The sequence below is a fragment of the Macaca nemestrina genome, chromosome 4 (assembly GCF_043159975.1).
Source record: "Macaca nemestrina isolate mMacNem1 chromosome 4, mMacNem.hap1, whole genome shotgun sequence".
NCBI classification, from domain to species: domain Eukaryota; kingdom Metazoa; phylum Chordata; class Mammalia; order Primates; family Cercopithecidae; genus Macaca; species Macaca nemestrina.
Window position 1 is genome coordinate 40,240,177 of NC_092128.1, and position 13,502 is coordinate 40,253,678.

Here is a 13,502-nt window from a genome sequence, read left to right on the forward strand (position 1 = left end):
CATCTGATTATCTAAAGTCATGACAAAGGGAAGAATCTTAAAAGCTGTGAGACAAAAGCATTAGGTAACCTATAAGAAAAAATCTATCATGTTAATAGCGGATTTCTCAGCAGAAACCCTACAAGCCAGGGGTCCTATCTTTAGCATCCTCAAGCAACATAATGGCCAGCCAAAATTTTGTATCCAGACAAACTTAGCTTCATAAATGAATGAGAGATAAAGTATTTTTCAGACAAATACTGAGAGAATTCGCCACTACCAAGCCAGCACTACAAGAAATGCTAAAAGGAGTTCTAAATCTTGAAACAAAACCTCAAAATACTCCTAAATAGAACCTTCTTAAAGCATAAATCTCACAGAGTATATAAAACAATAACACACACACACACACACACACACACACACACAGTATTCAGGCAAAAACTGTCATGATGAATACAATAGTACCTCACATCTCAATACTAACATTGAAATGTTCCACTTAAAAAATTCAGAATGGTAGAATGAACAAAAATTCACCAACCAAGTATCTGCTGTCTTCAAGAGACTCACTTAATACATAAGGTAAAAGGATAGAAAAAGATATTGCATGCGAATAGACACCAAAAGCAAGCAGGAGTAGCTAGCTTAGCTTTTTTTTTTTTTTTTTTTTTTTTTTTTTTTTTTTTTTAGACAGAGTCACATTCTGTCTCCCAGGCTGGAGTGCAGTGGTGCAATCTCTGCAATCTCTGCTCACTGCAACCTCCACCTCCCAGGTTCAAGAGAGTCCTCTGCCTCAGCTGCCCAAGTAACTGGGATTTTAGGCACCTATCACCATGCCTGGATAATTTTTGTAGTTTTAGTAGAGACATGGTTTCATCATATTGACCAGAATGGTCTTGAATTCCTGACCTCTTAATGTGACCGCCTCAGCCTCCCAAAGTGCTGGGATTACAGATATGAGCCAACCCCCCTGGCAGGAGTAGCTAGCTATTCTTATATTAGCAAAACAGACTTTAAAGCAACCACTGTTAAGAAAGACAAACAGTGACATTACGTAATAATAAAAAAAGACCAACAGGAGAATATCACAATAATAAATACATTTGAACCTAACATGAAAGCTCCCATATTTATAAAACAATTATTACAAGAAATGAGAGGAGATAGATGGCAACAAAATAGTAATGACGGATTTCAATACTCCACTGACAGCACTAGACAGATCATCAAGACAGAAAGTCAACAAAGAAACAATGGACTTGAACTATACCCTAGAACAAATACATTTAACAGATATTTATGGAACATTCTACACAACAACTGCAGAATATACATTATTTTCATCAGCAGATGGAACATTCTAAAAGGTGGACCATATGATAAGCCACAAAACAAGTCTCAATAAATTTAAGAAAGTCAAAATTATATCAAGTACTTTCTCAAACCATAGTGAAAAAAAAAATAGTTCTAAAAGGAACCCTCAACACTATGCAAATATATGGAAAGTAAAGTTCTGCTCTTGAACAATTTTTGGGTCAACAATAAAATCAAGATGGAAATTAAAACATTATTTGAATTAAGCAATAATGGTAACACAACTTATCAAAACCTCTGAAACACAGCAAAAGCAGTGTAAGAGGAAAGTTCATAGTATTAAATGCCTACATTAAAAAGTCTGAAAGAGCACAAATAGAAATTCTAAGATCACACCTTATGGAACTACAGAAACAAGAACAAAACCCAAATTCAGCAGAAGAAAATAAATAACCAAGGTCAGATCAGAGCTAAATAAAATTTAAATGAAAAAATACAAAATAAATAAATAAATCAAAAAGCTGTATTTTTGAAAAGATAAGCAAAATTGATAAACTATTAGCAAAATTAACCAAGAAAAGTAAAGAGAATATCCAAATAAGCTTAATTTGAAACAAAACAGGAGATATTACAACTGATACCACAGAAATACAAGATCATTCAAGGCTACTATGAATATGTTTTCACAAACAAACTAGATATTTGGAGGAGATGGATAAATTCCTGGAAATATACAACCCTTCTATATTAAATCAGGAAGAAATAAAAACTCTGAACAGATTAGTAGCAAGTAGTGGGATTGAAACTGTAATAAAAAATTGCCAAAAAAAAAAAAAAAAAGTCCAGGACCAGATGGATTCATAGCTGAATTATATCAGGCATTCAAAGAATAATTGTTACCAATCTTACTGAAACTATTTCAGAAGACAGAGAAAGAGGAAATCCTCCATAAATCCTTCCATGATTCTAGTATCACCCTAATACCAAGGCCAGGAAATAACATAACATAAAAATAAAACTATAGACCAATATTCCTGAATATAAATGCAAAAACCCTCAGCAAAACACTAACTAACAGAATTCAACAGCCTATCAAAAAGATAATACTCCATAATCAATTTGGGTTTAAATCAGTGATACAGGAATGGTTTAACATATGCAAGTCTATAATGTGATACATCACACGAACAGAAGTAAAAACAAAAATCATATGATTATTTCAATAGATGCAGAAAAAGCATTTGACAATCCAGAATCCCTTTATAATTAAAACTCTCAGCAAAATCAGCATAGAAGGGGCATACAAAGTAATAAAATTATCTATGACAAAACCACAGCCAACAATATACTGAACCAGGAAAAGTTGAAAGCATTCCCCCTGAAAACCGGAACAAGATAAGGATGCGTGCTTTCACTCCTTCTATTCTACCTAGTACTGGAAGTGCTAGTCAGAGCAATCAGACAACAGACAGAAATAAAGGGCATCCAAATGGTAACGAGGAACTCAAACTGTCGCCGTTCACTGATGATATGATTTTAAACCTAGAAAGCCCTAAAGAATCATCCAAAAAGCTCTTAGGTCTGAAAAATGAATTCAGTAAAGTTTCAGGATATGAAATCAATGTAAACAAACTAATAGCACTGCTATACACCAACAATGACAAACCTGAGAATCAATTCAAGAACTCAACCCCTTTTACGACAGCCGCAAAAAATAAAATAAAATACTTAGGAATATACCTAACCACGGAGGTGAAAGACCTCTATAAGGAAAACTGCAAAAGATTGCTGAAAGGAATTATAGATGACACAAACAAACAAATGGAAACAATCCCATGCTCACGAATGGATAGAATAAATATTGTGAAAATGACCATACTGCCAAAAACAATCTACAAATTCAACTCAATTCCCACAAAAACACTATCATCATTCTTCACAGAACTAGAAAAAAAATCCTAAAATTCATGTACAACCCCCTCCCCCCCCCCCCCAAAAAAAAAGGCCTGCATAGCCAAAGCAAGACTAACCAAAAAGATCAAAAGATCTGGTGGCATCACATTACCCAACTTCAAATTATACTACAATGCTACAGTTACTAAAACAGCAGGATACTGGTATAAAAATAGACACATAGACCAATGGAACAGAATAGAGAACACAGAAATAAAGCCAAATTTTTACAGCCAACTTATCTTTGAAAAAGCAAACAAAACATAAAGTGGGAAAGGATGCCCTATTCAACAAATGGTGCTAGGATAATTGGCAAGCCACACGTAGATGAATGAAACTGGATCTTCATCTCTCACCTTATACAAAAATCAACCTCAAGATGGATCAAAGACTTAAATCTCAAACCTGGAATCATAAAAATATCCAGAAGATAACAACAGAAAAGCTCTTCCAGACATTGGCTTAGGTGAAGACTTCATGATCAAGAATCCAAAAGCAAATGCAACAAAAACAAAGATAAATAGATGGCACCTATTTAACTAAAAAGCTTTTGCACAGCCAAAGAAACAATCAGCAGAGTAAACAGACAACCTACAGAGTGAGAGAAAATACTCACAAACAGTGCATCTGACAAAGAAGTAATATCCAGAATCTACAAGGAATTCAAACAAATCAGCCAGGAAAAAAAAATAATAATAATTCCATCAAAAATGGGCAAAGGGCGAGGTGTGGTGTCTCATGCCTTTAATCTTGCACTTTGGGAAGCCGAGGCAGGGGGATCACGAGGTCAAGAGACCAAGATCATCCTGGCCAACATGGTGAAACCCTGTTTCTACTAAGAATACAAAAAGTGGCTGGTCATGGTGGCACATGCCCATAGTCCCAGCTACTCGGGAGGCTGAGGCAGGAGAATCGCTTGAACCCAGGAGGGGGAGGTTGCAGTGAGCCAAGATTGCACCATTGCACTCTAGCCTGGTGGCAGAGCAAGACTCCATCTCAAAAAAAAAAAAAAAAAAAAAAAAAAGACAGAAAGAAAGAAAAGAAAATGGGCAAAGGACATGAACAGACATTCTCAAAAGAAGATATACAAATGGCCAACAAACATGAGAAAAAAAGCTCAACATCACTAAATGTCAGGGAAATGCAAATTAAAAGTACAATGAGATATCACCTTACTCCTACAAGAATGGTAAGAATGGCCATAATTTAAAAAATCAAAAATAATAGCTGATGTCATGGATGTGGTGAAAAGGAAACACTTCTACACTGCTGGTGAGAATGTAAACTAGTATAACCACTATAGAAAACAACATGGAGATTCCTTAAAGAACTAAAAGTAGAACTGTCATTTGATCCAGCAATCCCACTAGTGGTTATCTTCTGCTGTACAGGACAGAAGGTAGAAACTTCTCTGTCAACTTGGTTGTGCCTCAGTCTTAGGTAGGCCCTGTGTCCCATGGTGCCTGGGGTGAGGCTTTCTCAGTTACCCTGCCCCTGCTCAAGTAGCCAAATGTTGCCTTGTGCCTTTGGAGGCTCAGAGATAAAGGCTCTTTATCATTAATGTCTTTCAGTAATGTAAGGACATTATTGTTTATTGAAAAATATATGGAAGACAAAATATACCATTACAGATCAATTCATGTTCTACTTAATTAAATCCTAAATGTATTCTTGTATTTTGGCTACAAAATTATTGTAAATTATTTAAATTAAAAGAAGGAAAATATTACTTTCACCCATACAATCTTGATGAATTTTTCTACTTCCACCCTAAATTTTGATTATAGAAATAATCTTTATGCTAAGTTTGAAATTATTTTTTACTTTCCAGCTACACATCAAACTCTATTTTGCATCTTATTACTTTCAGAAATAAAGTTTTCTAACAATTATGAATAATCCCTGCTTTACTTGGTGTTACACTCTATAAAATGTCAAGGGTGCTCTTGTTCACATCTCAGTTTCTCCTTAGGCAAAATCTTAAAGTCAACTATTCCAAATTGAATCTTGTGCGGTACATTTACTTATGGCATTTGCCATATTTTTGGACCCTGTCTGTATTATGATCTATTAAAAGGATCAAGGAGTCCTTCCAGAAATAAGAAACGAACCACTAGAATGTATATGGTCCCCATTGGGATGATCGTCAATGTGTGGTACTCTGTGAACGGTGAGAGGCTGGGCACCCACGTGGGTCATACAGGAGCTGTGTGCTGCATGGACAGTGACTGGGACAACAAGCATGTCCTCACTGACTCAGCTGACAACAGCTCAGAACTGATGTAGCTGTCCAGACCTGTGGCAAAGACTTTGGAAACAATATCGCTATATTCTCTACAGACAAGCAGATGGGCTACCAGTGCTTTGTGAGCTTCTTTTATCTGCAGGACCTAAGCCAGATTGACGGCAATGAGACATACATGAAAATTCTTTACAATGACTGTAATATCACCAGTGCTTTGTGAGGACTCCCCAGGGGAGTGCATCAACACAGGCCATAAGAGTGGAGTGTCCAACCAGTATAATGCCAAGTCTGGAGAGGTATTGGTGAGTGTTAAATAGCACTCCAAGGAGATCAGTGACACCCAGTTATCCAGGGACATGACCAAGTTCATCACTGCAACCAAGGACAACACAGCCAAGTTCTTTGATTCTACAACTCTTGAACATCAAGAGATTTTCTGGACAGAACATCTCATCAACTCAGCTGCCCTTTCCCCAATTATAGTGACCATGTGATACTGGGTAACAGACAGAAAGCCATGGATGTAACTGCAACCTCCAACAGGACTGGCAGGTTTGAGCCCAGGTTCTTCCATCTGGCCTTTGAAAAAGAGTCTGGAAGTCAAGAGTTACTTCACAACTGTCAACAGCGTTGCCTTCCCTTCTAATGGCAAGAGTTACAGCAGCAGAGGTGAAGATGGTTATGTTCACATTCATTGTTTAGGCCCACAGTACTTTGAATTTGAGCTTGAGAATTAAGAAGCTGGATCTACATACAGACCAGGCAGTCGTCTTAAGAAAGTTTTGAACCCTAAGAAATAAATTAGCTTGGTAATAAAAAATGTGATGAAATTTATAGTGCTTTTCATTTTGGACTTGGGACTGGTTATAAAAGTATATGATATAAGAAAAAATCTGTCATTTCTATATTTGAAAACAAATTTATTCTGCTCAATTGCAAGTAAACACAAAAGCTCAGTAATTACCATGCAAACATATGTTTATGTCTCATCTTCAGCCAATTATTTTCTCTTGATTTATGATCCCCATACCTTGTATATTTCAGGAAATTATGAGTATAAAAACCTACATAACCTGAAATTTTTTAAACTGGAAAATATCAAAAATTGTAATTTTTCTTTGTTTTCCTTTTATAGCATTAATATATCTTCATGATTAAATTTGTGTTCAAACTAATTACCTAACAACATTTGTAGAGTATCTCTGGAATACTCTGGAATATTTTGCATAGCTTTCTTAAGTTCTTTTTAAAAACAAACTTTGAGAATTTTAAATAATTATTACTAATATTTAAGTGTTTTCTTTTTCAGTGAGTGTGGTTGTTAACAACAGGAAAATGGTAAAGAGTTTAAAATAAGAAGCAAAGTGATCAGGCACAGTAGCTCATGCCCATAATCCCAGCATTTCGGGAAGCTAAAGCAGGAGGATCACTTAATCTCAGGAGTTCCAAACCAGCCTGAGCATCAAGGGACACCCCCATCTCTACACAAAATTTAAAAATCAGCTGTGCAGGAGGTGTATGGCTGTTGTCTCAGCTCCCAGGAAAGCTGAGGTAGGAGGGTCGCTTGAGCCTGGGAGTTTGAGACTGCAGTGAGCTGTGATTGAGCACTGCACTCCAACATGAGTAAGCCCTGACTCATAAATAAATAAATAAATAAGAATTAAAAGGCCACAATTTTTATTAAAGAGGAAAAGCAAGTCTTGAAGGATTTACTACTTTTTCTTTACATTATATATTTCTAACAAAGAACTGAAAGGAAATAAATAGAGGTCTTCAGGAATGCTGATTTACATTTTATTTACATAGCACATCATAATACTGCAAATGCTTGTAGAATAAATTTTTTTTTTGAGTGAATGAAAGTGTCAAAAGTGTTATATTGGCACAAAATTGTTCTGGGTTAACTCTGCCCTAAATTTTCTGAACATACACTGAATACCACTGAAAATGCTGCAGTCTCCTAAAGCAATTTGCTCTAAACTCTTATTAGAATATACCTCCTGAGATTTAGTTTAATATGATTTTTCATGACCACTTGATAGATAATTGTAAGAACTATGATTGCCCTTTCATAATAACACTCCTTTAAACTCATGTTCGTAGTGTATTCCCTGTAACAGACATCTTAGTCCATACTCTTGAATCTCTAAGCAGCGGTCTGGAATAACACCCTCCCTCTTAAACTAATTGATAGGTCTGAAGATATGAAAATTCTCTGAAGAATATGCTCTATGTATTCTACTGATCCTGTAGAAAGAGCCCTGTGTCTCAGTTTAATGGCCAACACTGAAAATAAATGCTGCTAATTTAATATCTATGATATATTATTATTTAGTCTCATCTGTTAGGGAATTTTCAAGGGAAATTTCTTAATAGTTGTACACTTCAGAAATAGGCAATTTGAGAAGTACATTTTAAAGAAATTTATTGTAAAAATCTACGTGTAATACTATCAAGAACACATTCATTTAAGAAATTATCAAAATTGCAATGCTGACATAATTTGAGCAATAGCAGCTGATTTGATTTGAGTTTTGAACTTTAAATCTCTAATGACTGTCTAATCCTATATTATAGCCTTACAAAATTCTCAGATCAATTTTTTTTTTCAGGATGAAGCACAGTAAAAGGTATCCTTGACACATGTTTACTTTTTATAAACTGTAAGGATCCTAACACATATCCAGTCAGGACTCTGCCCCGTGCTTGGTTTGATAAAAATGAAGGCTGTATATCTGTGATAAATGCAAATTTAGGAAGCCCAATCATCAGCATGAGGCTTTTCATAATCTTCTTGTATGTTTTCAGAGTCAATTAAACTTTAGGAATATTTAAGAGTAAAGTTATATATCATAATATTAAAATACATGTAAATTTATAAATCATATTACATATTAGCCAAATCACTGGCATTAAGCCACAAATAAATAAGAAAATGTGTTATTTCTTGTCCCAAAATGTATTTTCAGTGAGATAAAATAAAACACCTATATTAAATTATTATAGCAGTGTAAGAATTTATTGCTCATAACAACAACAACAAAAAAAAAACTGAACTGCAGTCAATTACACTATGTAGTTCTAGCAACTTTATAGTTTCTTGTCTGGAGTATTATATAAATACCACAGAATTTTATTCAAGAATGAAACCAATGTATCTCTGCTAGATTCAGCTTACATCTATTACTTGAGTTTAGGCATTTGGTAATTTATCCAGCAAATATTTAATGACCATTTATTATATGCAGAAAAAAAATAAAAACTTGTGATTCAATCTTTTCTACATCCATGCATTAGTTTACTCGCCTATTACTGTTTACATTTTCACTTAGGAAGAGTATTACCAGTCTTTCCAAGCTAATATGATTTCTTACCCAAAGAACTGCCTGTCTATGCCAATATGTATATTTACTATATTTTCTTATACTCTGACTTAAATTACCTCTAGAAATTCTAATTCAAAATAGAAAACACTTACATTTGCACAGTTTCACAACAAACTTTAGAAGTATATAAATAATTTTCGAAGTTAAATAGAAAGCAACATACATCTATAGAACAGCTATAGAATAGTATATAGCAACTATATTATGTATCAAATATTACATAACATGTATAGATATTATTTTCTTTGGGAAGCTATGCCAGCATCCTAACTATCCTTAATGTCTTTGTCAAAGCCTTTTTTTTTTTTTTTTTTTTGGTAATAATCATTGTGTAAATAGAATTTTTATAATGACAAGAGGTTATCCACAATATCGAGGCTAAGGGTTGCCCTAAGAGATGGAACCTGAAACTGGAAAACTCAAATGATATCGGGAACCCAAGTATGACTATTTTTCGCTGTCTTCCTTTTCTCCCCCTCCTTTCCATGTTTCTCTTTGCATCCCTGAGTTATTATTTTACTTGTTAATACACTTTATAGAAAGGTCCTTCTGCAGCCAAAGCGACTCATTTATGTTCAAGAAAATAGCCCAGTCAAATATTTTTCAGGATGTAAGATTATGTGGTAAAAACATGGCCGACAAGGACCATCAGTGTGGGAAGTGAGAGGAGGCAGTGCCATTTTGAGAAAAGAAGGAATCTTCATGGGGTAAGTATCTGCTCAAAAAGTGGCTATTATGGTTATCAACATTACATTTTATAGATTTTTAAGGTCTTTTTCATTTTATATAAAATGTGTTTCTCTAGTTTAATTCTAATAGGAAGACAAAAATACGTTAATTTTACAGTGAATCTCCCAGAATTTAATCAGGGACCATGTAAGTTCAAGTGATTTCCAAAATATTTTAAAAATGACAAAATTGTTGTCAAATCGTCTGAAAATTACACAGCATGATAAAAAATATTAATAAATGTATACAAAAATATAAACAAATATATTAAAATAAAAACAAGGAACATATATTTATAGCAAAATATTTAAATTCTACCTTTTTTAGACTGGTAAGAAAACTTTAACAGAAGAATAAGCAAATGACATGGAAAGATTATTTATGTAAAGAAAATATAATTAATAAGCACATATAAGTTTTTCATTTATTATAATTTATCAAACTGTTTTCACTGTAGGGATAGAGTTGGTCTGCTGTCCAGTTGTTAGAGCCATGTGTCCACAGAAGTTTTGCCCTAAATGAGTCATGAGGACTTGTTATTGTCAGATAAGAAAAAAAAGTAGAATTTTTCAAATGCAGTATGATTGCAGTATTTTGCTTTAGCCTGCATTATATGTTCATCAAACCAAGATAATAGACTTGAGTTCTACTCTAATTCCTCTAAAAATGCATTGTCTTTATATTTTCCAGCTTATGCAACAACAAAAAAGCTTTGACTTTGTGCTCATTTTGGAAAAATAGAAACAATTTATTGGAATGACATTTTTAAGCATTACACATTAAAAGAACATTTCTGATTATTTTATCTTCAGTAATGACTGAACTCTTAGTGACATTCTATGTCACATTGCCCATATAATTTTTTTTGATGACACATAGAGAAAACAAGGAGTAGCTATCAGATTCTGTGAGATTTGCATGATCTATGCATATATTTATTGTTTTTATTTATAAAATTGGCATCTTCTATTTATATTATAGTTATATTTTTTCACATGTATATTTTAAGTGTATTTTCTGTAATAAGAGTTTATCTAAAGACAATAAAGACTTGGCAAATAATTTTTTAAATGTGATTTTCTGAGGTTCAGTCAGACAAAAAATATTTAGTATGAGTGTTCATGATAAGGATAGACATTACACCAGTTGCTGGATATACAAATGTGACAAAGACTCTCCCTGTAAGAATCTTATAATGTAGTAAGAGGACAGACAAATAACATCAAAATTTTGTAAAAGGAAACAAGACAATGAAAGTATAATATGGTAAAAAGCTAAAAGGAGGAGCTATTGGGCTTTGAAGGAAGAGTTCTTTCAAGGAAATGGGGGGACATGTGTTAGAGAAGATGATGGTGAACTGAATTTTGCCAGCCATCTCATTTGGATAATCAAATGTGTGTGTGTGTGTGTGTGTGTGTGTAATTTTCTTCTGCAATTATCAGCTATCTTTAAGAGTGAAGAATCTGTTAGTGACAGTGTAAACTCAGAAACCAAGTGTAGCATATTAATCCTGGGTATGTGAAACCTAATGTGCAGCTTGATAAATGATCCAGGTTAATCAATAGCACCATTTAGAGAATATAAATATCATTTTTAAAACTTTTAATATATGAACTAGCTGCACTGGCCACGGTCACACGGAGTTCAATGATCAGTCAGCATTAAATACTAGCAGAATAATAAAATAAGTGATAAACTTTCCAAATGGAATTTCTTCATAAGTAGAGTCATGGAAATACTGCGTACATTGCAAAAAATGTATAGAAATATTAATTTCCCAAAATATTTGGAAGTATGAATTCTCTTGAAAAGAAAAGGGAACTGAACTTGAAGCTTCTGTTTAACCAATGATTGATATACTGGTCAAAATTTTCACCAGGCTTCATGACTGAAAGATTGAACACTGATTTGTAAGATGCCACCTATGTGTCTCTCAGTGGGTGCCTACAATGGCTTACTTTGTGTTTTAGAGTTAGGTCTTTTTCAGATTAACTAGATTATTCAGATTAACTAGATTGTTCAGATTATCTAGAACACGGTCTCCAAATCAATGTGAGAAAAGTTGAAGCACATTCACTTGCCAATCAGGTATCAAAAGAACCAGCAGATTATAAGCAGCAAAACTTCTGATAACAGTGAAAGCTATCAGAAAAAAAGAATATGAAATAAATTATAAACACTTAAAGACCATAAAGTAGAGACCGTTGTTGATGGTGACATGGCATCCTTGTTTCACAGCCCTGATTAGCAATTCCAGTCTCTAACAGAAGAACCAAACCATCAATATATGTTCTATATACTATTTTTAAAGAGACATGGAGATACATAATTCACTTTAGATAGACTTAAATTAAATTATAATTGTAAAGTGTCTATAAATATTTTGAAATAGAAAAATTATATTTACATAGAAAATTTACTTTATGTATTATAATTTATAATCTCAGAAAAAATTCTATATATAATTCATCTTAATTTTAATGTTTATAGTAATTATACTTCAACAAACTATGCTTTAACAATTTCTGATGTTTAAAGGTAAGGATAACTTCAAAAATCTTATAATCAAGCTGACTAAAAATTTTCCCTCATGTCAAATTGCTTTTACACATACTGTCTCTTTGATATAGTATGAAACCATTGAAACATATTTTCCATAGGTATGCTCCAAAAGTTAATCACTACTTTCATGAAACTCAATATATTAATAACTTGCCCATCTTAAGTTTCCTGAGCCTAGAATGTGTTGCATTTTTAAGAAAACTTACTTTAGTATGCTTCAATAATTTGTTCTTCTAGTAATATGTAATCCTTGGCTTATAAGTGTAATTTTTCCATTTCTTCCATAAATGAAGGTCTCCTCTAAAACAAACTCATTAGTACCAACAGATATCAGAATGAAATTTTTCATTTAATAAACACTTTTAATAAAGAGAAGTATTCAACACTCCTCAAAAATTTCTCTATATCTAGCTTTCCTTCCTGAAATGCAAAGCATCTTAAATGTTTTTTATTTTACTTTAGCATCACATTATATACTCATTTGCTTAATTTAAATAAAATGTCACTTGTGCCTTCATTCTGACAATACCCATTTGCTTTAATCAATTATTTAATATTTATTATATTTTTCAAAAACTATTATGGGTTCAATTTTTGTACAGCAAATAAACAAAATGATATTTTTAATTTTGAAAGCATGCCAAGTACATAAAACGGTCCCAGTTTATTTATTTCTTCCACTAATATTTCTATATGCTATAGCAACCATAATCTCAGTGTTTTTTTTCTCAGAAACATCTTCTTTAAGACTAGCAATATACTGATTGATATATCACCTGAAAACCTCCCATTACTTTTAATAATTTTAAAAATAATTTTTAACACAGTTAAACCTAGATATTTACCCAACTGATTTAAAAACTTACATCCACATAAAAGCTCCCCATGAATGTTTACAGCAGCTTTATTCATAATTGCCAAAAACTGAAACAAACAGAGATGGTGTTAAAAAGGTCAATAGATAAATCAGTTGAGATATACCCATATTATGAACAATTATTCTACATTAAAAAATGTTACCAAGCCACATAAAGACATGGAGGAATCTTAGAAGCCATTCTGAAAGTGCACATGCTGTATAATTTCAATTATATGACATTTTAGAAAATTCACTACTAAAAACATTATAAACAGATGATTGCCATGGGTGCATAAGAGGGAGAAAGGATAACTAGGTGAAACACAGGGACATTTTTAGGGCAAGAAAATTATTCTAAATAATATTGCAATGGTAAATACATGAAACTGAAAAAAAATTCATGCCTAATGGATACAAATTTTAAAACGTCATTTACAAGGCCACAGAATCCTAGATAGAGTTTGTGACAAAG

General features: G+C 33.1%; 1 pseudogene; it reads left to right on the forward strand.

Moving 5' to 3' along the window:
• The first annotated feature begins 5,367 nt into the window (after positions 1–5,367).
• Positions 5,368–6,294, forward strand: LOC105475433 (eukaryotic translation initiation factor 3 subunit I pseudogene; annotated as a pseudogene).
• Positions 6,295–13,502: the final 7,208 nt, after the last annotated feature.